The sequence below is a fragment of the Plecotus auritus genome (genome assembly GCF_963455305.1).
Source record: "Plecotus auritus genome assembly, chromosome: 4".
Classification (NCBI taxonomy): Eukaryota; Metazoa; Chordata; class Mammalia; order Chiroptera; family Vespertilionidae; genus Plecotus; species Plecotus auritus.
The window spans coordinates 163,080,104-163,094,389 of record NC_137775.1 but is presented as its reverse complement, the minus strand read 5'-3'; positions in this window follow the sequence as shown (position 1 = coordinate 163,094,389).

The following is a 14,286-nucleotide window of genomic DNA, read 5'->3' as shown; positions in this document are numbered from 1 at the left end:
AATAATGCTAGGACATAGCCTTTTTGTTTTTAAAAAAGTGGCTTAAATTCTGTGAGTTTTATAAGTTTGAAAGCACATGGCCCAGGCTGTGTGGCTTGCATAGGTGAAAGGAGAAAGGAAGTGAAATAGTGGAAAGGGAAGCAAAGGGAAAATAAAAGCAGGTTGAAATCAAAGGGGGGCGGGTAAAAATGTCAATGGAAAAATAGGAGAGTCCCAATCTTCTTGAATATTTTATAGTGAGCTTTAGAGTAAGCTTGATCACCCAAAGGACACACCACAGGGATTAGTGTTCAAAAATGAACAACAGATGTTGGATGTCAACAAATAATACCCCAGGGATAAAGAGCATTTAAGGTGAAAGAAAGTAAATCACACTGTCAGGTGGTCGTTGGCACTTTGGGTAAATCTTTGATGAGGAATAAGTTTCTTTTGCAGCTCCCAGAGATTCATTGGAGCAACCCAATGGTTTTTCTAGTTAACAGGCTTCTAAGTGAACATAAGAGGAAAATTAATTTGGCAATGGTCACTCACATAACATCTACATATGTCATTGACATAAGCCCTTCCCTGCACGGGATTACAACACTTATTCGATTAACAAGTGTCTTTGAGCAAGTTAGCTCAGGTGGGGTGGAATCCTCAGAGCTTCCTCAAAAACATCATCCCTGGCCATCATATTTATAAGGTAGCTGAACTCCACCTTTTTGGTGACTCTTTATGCCATTACGGTGTTTTACTATCTTTATAGTGTTCATCTGAAGGTTTGTGCATGTAATTGATTTCTTGCTCATCATCTGTCTTGCCCACCAGAAGATAAACTCCATGAAATTAGGGATGGCTTTTGTTTTCTTCATCATAGTGTACTCAGTGCTGAGACTAGTGGCTGGCACGAGGTTGGAACTTCAAAATGCATCCAGTGGTATTTCAGACACAATTTAATTTTAGAACTTGGATGAAGAATAAATATGTTAAGTCACTATGATAAACAGAGAAAATAGAAGTCAGGAAGAAGAGAACATGCAAAAGAGAGACAATTCATAATTTGAATTATCCTTCATGTTTCTTGACTTACAGCTTGAGAAAGTACAACTCTGGGCAGCTGAGTGCTGACTGCCTCTGGTCAATCTGGATGTCTTTGAGAAACTGGCATGAAGGGACAAGACAGGCTGGAAGTGCTATCTTTATTTCAGCAGAGGCCAGCGAGCACCAGATAGATATACCCATCTGCTCATAAAGATGATGGGGAAATGACTCAAGGCAAGCATGTCTACCTTTTGGAGAAAAGGAGCTACTTTAAATTTCTCCTGAGTCTTAAGCTCACAGAGATGTTAGCTCACTCTGGTAGGATGGGTGGCAGGGTTGGTCGGCACTGGAGAGCTGGTAAGTTGTTTCTAAGTTTAGTTCTAAATCCAGGTGTTGAGGTTGTGAAGGCCGCGTTGTTTTAGCATTGAGAGTTCGTTGGGGCATGAGTCTAGCTTATATTTTTCATACAGGTAAACCTTTTTCACTTTAAGAAACACCGCTTAATCTGAGACTCTGCCTAGTTTGGTATTCAAAAAAAAAATATTTTTTTTTGGCAAGTGATAATGATGAAAGGTGTTGTTTAAATCCCTTTATCTGGCAGAGATATGCCAAAAACCAGGAACCAAAGTCTGAAAAGGAGGTCAGCAGACAAGGCAACAGGAGTCAGGAGGTACTAACAAAGTGAAAATGTGGAGATAAGAGGAGAGAGCAGCAGCCATAATAGTTTTTTCAGCCCTGGCCAATCACTTAGTGGTTAGAACGTTGGCCCACACACAAAAAGGGTCTCAGGTTTGATTCCTGTCAATGGCACGTACCTGGGTTGCAGGTTCAATCCCAGGCCCTGACTGGGCACATGCAGGAGGCAGCCAATCAATGTGTCTCTCACACCTATTTTTCTCTCTCCCTTTCCCTCTCTCTCCCTTTCTTCCTTCCACTCTTTCTAAAAATCAATGGAAAAAATATACTCAGTGAGGATTAACAAACAAAACAAAACAATAGTTTTTTCACTCTGTGTTCCAGCAGGGAGACAGGTGGTGAAAAGACAAGAGGGGCTGGAGAGCCTGTAATCAGGTGGGGAAGGGAAGGTACAACTTCTCACATTTGCCCTTTGTAGGTCCTACTCAGGAGCTGCTTCTTTACCCTGCAATCAGAAAGCCAGGGGTTTGACTTTGAGTTATTTTCTTAGCGTTCCTAGAAGTGCCATGAGAACTTAATACGGTAGTAGTAATCCATATGATGAGTGCTTAGCAGAGTTTCTGGAACATAGTGAAATTTTAGATAATATTACTACCACGACTGCTGTTATTAGTAAGTAGTCTCATTAGTACTAAACACCACCACCAACCCCAAAGCAGGACCCATCCATCAGCTTGAGAGCAAGATGAAACGTAGGGCCTGTGTGTTGAGGGATAGAGGGATCCCAGGAAGCTATGGGGTGTGCAGCAGGGGAGAAAACGCAACAGTTTAAAACAAAGAGGGGAAGTGAACCCTGCAGCTGCTCAGCTGAGGGTATGGGTGGATTGGGCTTAAGTTAAGCAGATTTTATAGGAAAAATCAATGAAATGTTAAAAGTAAGTAGTTAAAATGACAAAAATATTTAAAAAATCAATGTATAAATTTATATTGCCAGATTACAAACAGGATCTGTCAAACAATTTTGTTATAACTATGACCCTCCCTTTGAGATGCAGATGTCATTGACAGTACTTGAGAGTTCAGCACACCTTGGATTTAAATTACATGTGTAAATCTCTTTCTTCAATCTGGATTAACCAGTTTTTAAACTAGCCTCTCTGTCTTGCAGTTCTAAAAATGATAACACAAAGATATTAGTAATGACAGCAATATGCAATTATCTAGCTATTTTAATTTGATTGAAGAAGAGAGCCAGGGGAGAAAGTAATGAATCTTTCATTAAAGTAGGGTGTGGGGAAGATAGGCTGGAACAGGGTATGTGTCTGTGATCCCAGAATTCTAGAACCTAATAAATCATTCACTCACTTATCAAATATGGGTGAGCACTGGGAAATGCAGGTGAGAATGAGTTTCAAAACCGCAGCCTGTAAAGAGTTTACAGTCTGGTGAGTAATGAAACATGTAAAAACAATTATAATGTGATGTAGGAATTAGGAGCTCAGATAACATGCTATGGGAATCCAGAAAAAAATACCTAACCTGCATTGAAGGCTTCCAGAGGAAGAATGGAAGCTGAATCACCTGAACAGGAATTTTCAGGGTAGATTTAGAGGTGGGGTGAGTGGGGAAGGGGTTTTTAGGATAGAAAGTTATCTGTAGAGAGGACATTACCTTCAGAGATCAAGTAATTCAATGTGGAGGATAGGTACCTATGGGGAAATGGCAGACGATGTGATTAGACAGGGGCTAGGTCACAAGTGGATTGCCTCAAAACAAATTTGGGTTTATCCTAGAGCAGGGGAAGCAGTTTGACCAGATGGTGTTTTACAAAGATACCCTAGCACTGACGTAGAGACCAGCTTGAAGGGTGTTGAGGCTAAGACAGGGACTCAAGGTAGGAGGCTATTTCATGGTGTCGGTGGGGAGTCACAGATCTTAAACTGAGGCAGTGGTAGTGGGAATGGAGAGGAGGGAAGGGATAGGGCTTGGGCTGTGTGTGGCTGGTGATGATGGGTGGTGGGGACAGGAAAGGGAATCTTAGGTTATGTTCTGAATTCTCTTTGGCACTAGGTGAATGGGAATGCCTATCACCAATTTAGAGAATTCAAGGCAGGTAAGAGTGAGGGGCCTTCTTAAATATATTCTATTCTCTGAATAAAAATCAGTAAGAGGATTTTAGATGAAATGCTTGCCTTGTGCTTCACACTTTCCCATTTCCCAGACTTTTTTTTGCTGTTTCCTTCACTGGGAATGTCTCCATTCCTCCCATGCTTCTGTAAATTCAGAGCTATCCATGTAGATCTAACACAAATTCCAACTTTTTCAGAAAGCCTTCTCAGATTCTCCATCAGCCAAAAGTGATCTGTTCAGGGGTTGATTCATGTAGTTCTTTTCTTCTAAGAAGTAGTAGAGGCTCATTTTAAGAATGTGAGTTCTGGAGCCAGACTGTGTGGGATTAACTTTGCCTCTACCACATGTGAGCTGTGTGATTTAATCGCTCTCTGGTTCCATTTTTTCATCTATAAAGAGAAACTAATATCAGCACCTACCTTGCAAATTTATTTGAGTATCAAGTGAGGTCACTCAGATAAAGCAATTTGAATAGTGCCTGGCACATAGTAAGTGTTCAATAAATGCTGGCTGCTGCTGTCATCTTTCTTCTGGTACCAAATCCTTTCTATATTGTATTGCATTATATGTAAATATGTAAATGCCCCTGATGCGATAGCTGTCTCCTTGAGGGTATGAATCATTTTTTTAAATTCCTTTCAGCATCAATCATAATGCCTCACACAACAAATATTTATTGATCCACTGACCTATTCTGTACTGTTGTTTTTGAATACAGTTTTCTTGTTTAGGACAAGCCATACATTTCAACCTACCTATTTTTTCCCCCCTGGGGATTGAAGCATTAGCCTAGTGTTTGAAAGAATTTGAGAGTTTATAGTTGATGTTTAAGTCATATTGTCATTCATATTTATGGTTTCCTGCTTCTGAATATTTGGTCAGCAATGTAACTATCAATTATCTAATTTTTCTAGTGGGAAACATGATCTTCTACATGACTTGGTTTCCAAGAATGATGAAAATTGAGGAATATTTGTCCTTTTCCAAAGAACATTAATATACATTATTTCAAATCTCATAATTTTTTAGTTTTTCTAATTATCTCATTGACATGGGAGGGACTTGCTATACAATTGCCCACCTACATAATAATTGTGTGGCCTAATAATTCCAGGTCATATTTTACCAATTTAATTATACATGTACATATATACACATATCTATACTAATAAAAGCCTATGTGGTCATTACGCCCTATCGCCGTGACACCTTCACGCTGCAACGAGTGATCACCAGGAGGCTGCGTGTGCAGTGGGCGTGCGCAGGTGGACGGGGCTGCATGTGCACGCTGGTGGGCAGGGGCTTGATGCCCACGGCTCCGTGTGGCGTGGAGGTGGGGCCCCTGGCTCCAGCCTACCTCTACGGGGCAATCCATCGAGGAGCCCCGGATGGGTGGGCAGGGCCTACCTCTTTGGGACTATCGATCACAGGGCTTCCACACTGTGAGAGGGCACAGGCCAGGCTGGGGGGAGCCCCCCAGTGCATGAATTTTGTGAACTGGACCTCTAGTACATATATAAACATATATCTACATATATACGTCTATATGTGCATATACATTTATACACATACACACACACATATATACATTATACATACACACACACACACACACACAGAGTCTATATATCTGGCCTGTAATTTTTTTTTTTTTGTAGTGTTCTTAGAAGTAGATGATAGCCTATTTTATCTGGCTTCAGTATCAGGGTAATGCTAGTTTCATAAGATGAGTTTGGAAGTGTTTTTTTCCTTTTTAATTTTTTTTGGAAGCGTTTGAGAAGGATTGTTAGTAATTCTTTTAATGTGTGGTAACATTCACCAGTGAAGCCATCTGGTTCTGGACTTTCATTTGTTGGGAAAATTTTCATTACTGATTCAATTTCCTTGCTCATTATTGGTCTGTTCAGATTTTCTATTACTTTAAGATTCAGTCTTGATAAGTTGTATGTTTCTAGGAATTTATCCATTTCTTCTAAGTTGTCTAATTTGCTGTTGGGTAATTTTTTATGGTAGTTTCTTATGATTCTTTGTATTTCTGTGGTATCAGTTGTGGTATCTCTTTTGTTTATAATTTTATTAATGAGTCAAACTCTTTTTTCAGTCTAGCCAAAGGTTTGTCAATTTTGTTTATCTCTTTAAAAAACCAAATCTAAGTTTCATTAATCTTTTCTATTATCTTTCTAATTTTATTTATTTTTGTTCTAATCTTTATTTTCTTCCTCCTGCTAACTTTGGGCTTAGTTTGTTATTTTCTCGTTCATTGAGGTGTAAGATTAGGTTGTTTATTTGAGAGTGTTCTTTTTTCTTAATGTAGGCTTTTTTTTTCCCCCCAATAACTTCCCTCTTAGAACTGCTTTGCAGCATCTCATAAATTTTGGTATGTTGTGTTTTCATTTTCATTTGTCTGAAGATATTCTTTTATTCTTTTATTTTACCTACTGGTTGTTGAAAAGTGTATTGTTTAATTTCCACATATTTGTGAATTTAAAAAAAAATTTCTTCTGTTATTGATTTCTAGTTCCATACCATTGTGGTCAGAAAAAATATTTAATATAATTTCAATCTTCTTAAATTTATAAAGACATGCTTTATGACCAAACATATGATCTTATCCTGGAGAATGTTCCATGTGTGCTTGAGAATAATGTGTATTTTTCTGCTGTTGGATGAAATGTTGTGTAGATGTCTGTTTGATCCATTTGACCTAAATTGTAGTTCTAGTCCATTATTTCTCTTTAAAAAATATATTTTTATTGATTTCAGAGAGGAAGGAAGAGGGAGAGAGAGATAGAAACATCAATGATGAGAGAATCATTGATTGGCTGCCTCCTGCATGCCCCACACTGGGGATTGAGCCCGTAACCTGGGCATATGGCCTGACTGGGAATTGAACTGTGACCTCCTGGTTCATAGGTTGATGCTCAACCACTGAGCCACACCAGATGAGCCATTATTTCTTTATTGATTTCCTGTCTGGGTGATCTAGCTATTCATTGTTGAGAGTGGGGTTCTGAAGTCCTCTACTATTATTGCATTACTGTTTATTCCTGCCTTCAGATCTGTTAGTAATTATTTAATATATTTAGGTGCTCCACTATTGGGTGTGTTTATATTTTAAATTGTTATAATCTCTTAATAAAATGACTCCTTTCTTATTACATAATGACTTTCTTTGTCTCTTATTATAGCTTTTGACTTAAAGTCTATTTTTTTCAGATATAAGTGAAGCTACCCCTGCTCTCTTGGTTTCATTTGCATGGAGTATCTTTTTCCATCCATTGACTTACAGCCTATGAGCATCATTAAAGCTTAAATGAATCTCTTGTAAGCTAAAGTTTAAATGAATCTCTTGCAAACAACATATAGTCGAGTCTCCTTTTTCTTCTTCCTATTCCTCCTTCTCCTCCTTCTCTTTCTTCTTTTATTCATTTAGTACTCTAGTCTTTCATTGAAGAATTTAACCATTTACATTTAGAATAATTATTTCTAGGTAAGGATTTTAGTATCACTATTTTGTTTATTGCTTTCTCCCCTTTTTATCTTTATTGTTGAAAGTATTACAGATGCCCCCTTTGTTTGATTGTTTTTGATTGTTTTGTAGTTTCTTTCTTCCTCTCTTGCCGTTTATTGTGTGAATTGATGTTTGTTTGCTTTTTGTGCTTTGATTCTTTTCTCTTTATCATTTGTGTTTTAATTGTATTTACCTTCCTATCTGCCCCAAATCCTGCTGTAAAATGTTGTTGACAGCTTCAACCTCCTTCTTTACGTTAGTGGCTGCTATTAGCTTTCAGGCTTAGTTAATATCTGCACTATACAAATTATGATAGGTTCTTGGAGTGTGCCCACTTGTTTCTATGGCTTTCACTAGCTACATTGTTCTTGCAATTCTCCACTTACAATATATGCAACCAGTGACAATACCAGCTTGATTAACTCCGAAGTAGTGGTTCTCTACTGGGAGATTGTGTCTATCAGGGGACATTTGGCATTATCTGGAGACTTTTTGGTTGTTACAATTGGGTATGGGGAGGTATACTGGCATCTAATGGATGGAGGTCAAGTATTCTGTAAAACATCCTATAATGCACAGGACAGTCCCCGTACCCCTCCCCCCCCCCAAAAAAAATTATTCGGTCAATATGTAAAAAATTACTGAGATTGAAAACCCTGATCTGAAGTATTCATCTTAGAGCTTACAACTAGGGCGAATATGTAGATAATAACAGGATTAATAAAAACCACATTAAGTTGCAATCAATTAGGAAAAATGGTGGGAGCATCTTGAGATGGCAAATAGTAAATGTGCTGCCTTCATAACAACAAAATTAATTCTTTGTGCTCTACCTGCCTGCTGATTTTTACTTATAAAAGTTATATTCATTAGCTCCCCCCACTTGTCCCCCAAATCCTGTGAGTTTGGTATGGGAGCTATTTTGAATATAAAAAAACTGAGACACAGAAAATAAGATGACTCTCCTTAGGATCCCAGCCAAACACAGATTTATGGATTTTTATCCAAGGCAAAAAACACAGGGCTGTTCATACAGTTTAACTGGAGCTATCATGGCAGAAAGTAAGGGCAGGAACCAAAGCTGCTGTCACAAAGAAAGGACTCTCCCAGTTCTCTAGTTGGTATTTAAAAATAGGAGAGAAAACGACATAGCTCGAATCTGAGCTAATGCTTGCTGCTTTGTGAATGCTCTTACAGTCATCGCCTTCAAAACAAATTGGCCCTCATCTACAAAGGTTTCTTTTTTCACTTTCACAAACTCATTTTTAATGGCTTGTGTGGCATCAGTTGTGCCCCTGAGCTGTAATGAAGCACTCTGCAAGTCACCACACGCGAGTCAGAAATGAATCTCACGGAGAGGAAAGTGCTGGAACGTTAATAGGTTTTAATCCAAGGTAAGCAAACCTATTGAGCCACTACCATTGCTTTGAAAATCTGAATGTCATAAAATTTTCAGCAGTGTTCTCTTGCCTGCAAATAAGTTTTGGTCCAGAGACAACCAAGTAGGGATCAGAAGGGAAAATTCTCAAATGCACATAGCTGCCCAGGAGCACACCTCGCAGAGTGTACAAGCACCGTCCAGGCAAAACAAAGAAATAATTGATGGAGCGCAAGGGAAACTGGCTTCGTAGGGCAGGCATCTGAAAAGCCTGGAAGTGCAGCACACATCTTGCAATATATTTGATCCTCTCTTCAACATCTTGGGTGGAGAAGGCGTGTTAAATCTGAGCGTCTCTGTTACATGGATTTTCCCCTTAGGTTTTATTTAAGTGGAAAAGCAGTGTTTGTATATTGCATTTTATTTCACTAATACTAGCCAATTTACAGAGTGAGATTTAATTGCTAAACATCTGATTTGAAACTTCATTTTGCACAGTACCTTGGCAGCTTTTGGTAGATGTTTAACCATTCAGAAAACAACAATCTCTGAGTATGAAAGTAAAACAAATTGGTTTCATACTGGTGAGACTTTTCTGCATTTATGGGAGTCTGGAGATATATTTTGACTTTTCTTTCTCTAGCTGGTGTGACCATGAAATATAGAGATAGACTCAGGACCTCACCTTCAGCACCTTTGGGGGACATGGCTGCTGACCTTACTTTCATCATGTTTCTCAATGCTGTAGTAACTATGGGGATTTTCCTCTTCTCTCTAATGCAGTGGTTCTCAACCTTTCTAATGCCATGACCCTTTAATACAGTTCCTCATGTTGTGGTGACCCCCAACCATAAAATTATTTTCGTTGCTACTTCATAACTGCAATTTTGCTACTGTTATGAATCATAATGTAAATATCTGTGTTTTCCGATGGTCTTAGGCAACCCTGCTAGCGACCCACAGGTTGAGAACTGCTGCTGTAGAGCCTAAGACCTTCGGAAAACACAGATATTTACACTACGATTCATAACAGTAGCAAAATTAGTTATGAAGTAGCAATGAAAATAATTTTATGCTTGGGGTCATCACAACATGAGGAACTGTATTAAAGGGTCGCAGCATTAGAAAGGTTGAGAACCACTGCTCCAATGGAATGAAAAAACAGTCATAGCACAACATATTCAATTAAGGTAAATTATAGAACGTTGAGGCTTTGCAAAAGACATCTAAACATTTAGCCATATTTTTAACTTTGCTTTTGGACACCTTTGTAAAGCTTACTCTGCACAAAGCATGGCTCAAAAGGCTTTGCAACTTTATTTAATCCTTATAAAAACTTCATGTAAGTACTGCTGTCATACCTGTTTTAAATGAAGAAACTGGGGCAGAGAGAGGTTAAGTAATTTGCTCAAGGTCACACAGCTTACAGGAGGCATAAGTAGAATTTGAATCCAGACTGTCTCTGGAGCCTTAGTGTGCTCCTAACCATTCAATTCTCAGAGCAATTAGCATGAATGTTTAATAGTGGACCATAGTAATTTTAGGGCTCTTCTGTTGTATTTTCTTATTATTTAAGGCTATTAATAATCTGTAGCTAATTACAGCAAAAGCCCAATGAGTCAGAAAATGAGTTGGTTGTACATGGAGTACTCAAGTGTACTCCATGACTCCCTGCAGATATCCCCTTCTTCAGATTTAGCAGCCTTTATATAATGAAAATGCTGGTCCTACCAATATTTTATGGCCAAAACCGGTTTGGCTCAGTGGATAGAGCGTCGGCCTGCGGACTGAGGGGTCCCGGGTTCGATTCCGGTCAAGGGCATGTACCTTGGTTGCGGGCACATCTCCAGTGGGAGGTGTGCAGGAGGCAGCTGATCGATGTTTCTCTCTCATCGATGTTTCTAGCTCTCTATCCCTCTCCCTTCCTCTCTGTAAAATATCAATAAAATATATTTAAAAAAATATTTTATGGAACCCAAAGGTACAAATGAGTCTTAGACCATGGCCAGAAGTTCTACTATCCTTAGACATAGTTGGGAGGGTCAGGATAGAGAATAAAACAAAGTTCAATGTGTTCTTCTTAAAACCTACCAAATCATACAAACTTGGGACAGTCACCAGAAGTCCTAATGACTGATTCCCATCTTGTAGCTTTGGAAGGCAGAAGAAATAGAAGGAGGAAGGTAAAAATGGAAAAGGTTGAGGATAACACTTTCTCACACTAATGTGCTTATGAATATCCCAGAGGTCTTGTTCATATGCACATTCTTTTTTGTAGGTCTAGATGTATCTAGAAATTCTGAATTTCTATTAAACATCTAGGGATTGCTGATGCTACTGGTCCATGGACCATATTTTGAGGCAAGAATCTAGATTAACCAGCAACATCACCATCACCTAGAAGTCTCTCATTAGAAGTTTCATTCAAGTCTTTGAAATGTCTGTTTTCTTTGTAATCATGTCAATAGCCATAAAAGCCCCTGGAATGCCACATTCAAAGCTCATTTGCAAAAGTTTGTAAAATCTTCATTTAATAGGAATTATTCAACTCAAGTTGTTTCTCCTTTAGGATGAAGCTATAACTCAAACACTTGAGTCCTAAGTTCTGATTTTCCTGCAGAACGTGATATGGTGCTGTCAGCCCAAATTGGGATGGTCACCATCTTGCCTCATCCACAGATGTCAGAGAGCTTGCCCCCAACACCAACCCTTCTCGTCTCGGTGCCCAGGTCCCTATGACAGCAGAGGATGCAGATCTAACTTCCTCCCTCAACATGACTGGGAGCTGCCCCAGGTGGCAGCTGTGTTGGAGCAGGTTTGGGAAGGACAAGCTTAGGTTAGCAGGGGGCTAGGAAACAGTGGGGACTGAGAATACATCCCAGGGAGGGAAGAGGTAGTGGGAGGTAGGACCATGCTAAGGCTTCAGGTCCCCAAAACATGCTTCATTGTCTCATTGAACTTCAGCTACAAAACACAAACTTCAAAGATAAAATCATTATAAGCATTTTAAGACAATGACTGGAGAGCACTAAACACCAGGTACAAGACCCTTCTGAGCATGGATGGGGTCCTGTGGAAATGCACTGGCTGATACCCATAAACAGGCCCTGACTCTGGAAATTGCCTGGTATTTTGTGTTGGGGAATTTATTCAGACTTGTTGTGTTGGGTCTATCTGAAAGTCTAAATGTTTATGCTAATCAGATAGTCTAAAGCAGTGGTTCTCCAAGTAGAGACCTGGCCCAGCAGCATCAGCATCACCCAAGAACATGTTAGAAATGCACATTTTTGGGCTTTACTTCAAATGATGGAAACAGAATTTCAGGAATGGGAGGAACAGCATCCTGTGGGTTTAACAAGCCCTCCTGGTTTAACAAATTTGATCTAATGGTTCTGATCTGATAGTTCTAAAGCTTTTTGCTGAGGAAGAATTCTTTTAAATCATAAAGTATTGTTGCAGAATTCTCAACAGTTATTTGGAGGTGGTGGAAATGAATTGTGGGTCACATGGGTATTCACTACTCTTGCATGTTTTTTCCAGTAGGAAAGGTCTGTCATGGTGGCTGAGAGTTGCAGGGCTCCTGATATTTGTTTGGAGGTGCATTTGAGTTGCCAGGTACCTAATAGCCATTTGGGAATGGCAGGAAGACCTATGTATTGAAGTAAATCAGAGTATGGGTAGAGTGACTGAGAACCTTTAGCATCATGGCTTTGTGTTTGGTTCAGCCCCAGAGAGACATCAGTTTGAATCCCAGCTCTCCCTCTAACCTGATGTCAAGACCTCAGAACAATTATCTAATTTCTCTGAGCCCAGGTATCTTTAGCTATAAAATGGAGATAATAATAGTGATACCTACTGGATTGACTGAGCTAATGAGTAGAAGAATTTAGAGTGCCTAACACATAGTTAGCACTCAACAGATGGTCAACAGATAGGGAGCTATTATGCAGGGAATAAAGCCATTGTGTGCTGATCTACTCATATGATATAGTGACATATTTATTAATTTGTTTGGTAGTGTGATTATTTGATATATAAAAGGCTAATATGCAAAGTATCCCCCTGGGAGTTCGACCAGGAGACCAGGAGTTCAATCGCTTGCTATGATGTGCGCTGACCACCAGGGGGTGGCCCCTATTGGTAGGCTGACTGGTAGCCGGCAGCCGGTAGCCAGGGAAGGGAGGCCCTGGCTGGCAGCTGGAATGCCCCTATCGGCCCTGATCACCGGCCAGGCCAAGGGAGTCTACCCATGCACGAATTTTGTGCACCATACCTCTAGTTTGATATAAATGGAAATATCCTATTTCCATAGGTCTATGGAGTATATAGTCCCTGATGTGATTCATGACAATTCTGTTATCAGATGCTCTTTTCCTTTGTAGAGGGTTTTCAGGATTCCACCTGGCCCACTGGAAGATTAAGTTTTCTTTTCTCCTGAAGGACCAGCAGCAGCTCAGTTCTTTCCTAGCAGTAGCTTACTTTTTGCTAAGCTTACGTGATTGGAATTTCATAGGCTTTCTTCTTCTTAGCACCCATATATTTTCTAAATCAATGATTTACAAAGTAAAAAGGATTCCCTTAGGTAAATATTTGCTAGGCAGGTCCATCTTGCCCTGTTTTCTGAGCAGGGGCAAAGACTCCCTTTAAGCCTGGTGTTGAGGAGGATGATGTTGTATCGATTTGCTGCCTGCTACTTGCTCCAGCATCACATCAGTTACAGGGAGAGTGGAATTATCCCTGCTCAGATATATGTGGGCCTTTCTTTGTGTTTGGGTCTGAAAACCAACTCCAGGCTAATTGTAGTCTTCTTATTGAATAATAAATGAAGATCAAGCTCAGCTCTGAATACAAGCCAACTTGAGTGTGAGTTAAATTTCAAGGCCAACAGGCTTTTTCTACAAATAAACACTGCTTTTAGATTAGTTAAAAATCAAACCAGAAAAGCAACAAAAAATAACCCGGAGCCTGAATGATTCAACAGTAGAAGCTTACTCTCTTTAGGGACTTTGGGTCCCAGGTGGTGTGCATCTGGATGCCTTTACTGTTGCAGGACTTCTTATGCTAAGGGATGAAAAGTGCACACCCCAGCTCTTCTTGCTATCGATTTTCCTCACACTGATTTACTGTGGGGCCTCTTGGCATCTCTCTACCACTTCTAGCAGCTGAGCTTTGGCCCCAGAGGGCTTTATTTAATGAAAACGTGGGGCTTAGACTGTGAGAAAGCTGCCCCAGGAATTGAAGTTGTAGGCACCCCGATGCAGAAAACATGAAGACAAGAGCCATGTGCTGGGCCTGACCAGGGGATGGGATGATAGTATGAAGCCTCCACTGAAGTATTTGTTTTAAAGAGAAGAGAAAGCAGCCAGCACTTAAATGACTGTTGAAAGTTAACAGAAGCTCTTGTTACTGAAAGATAAAGTGCTTACATGAAATATGTATAAAAGTTGCACTGGGAGAGGAAATCAGAGGGGAGGGGAGCCACATATTCAAATTTTGGAGAAGACTGTCTGGCTGTGTTTTAGAGTCTGGTTACAGACAGACAGTGATGGCCTTTGGGGAGAGGTAAACAGAAACAGTTAAAAAAATAAACTTCTAATTTTAGAACAAT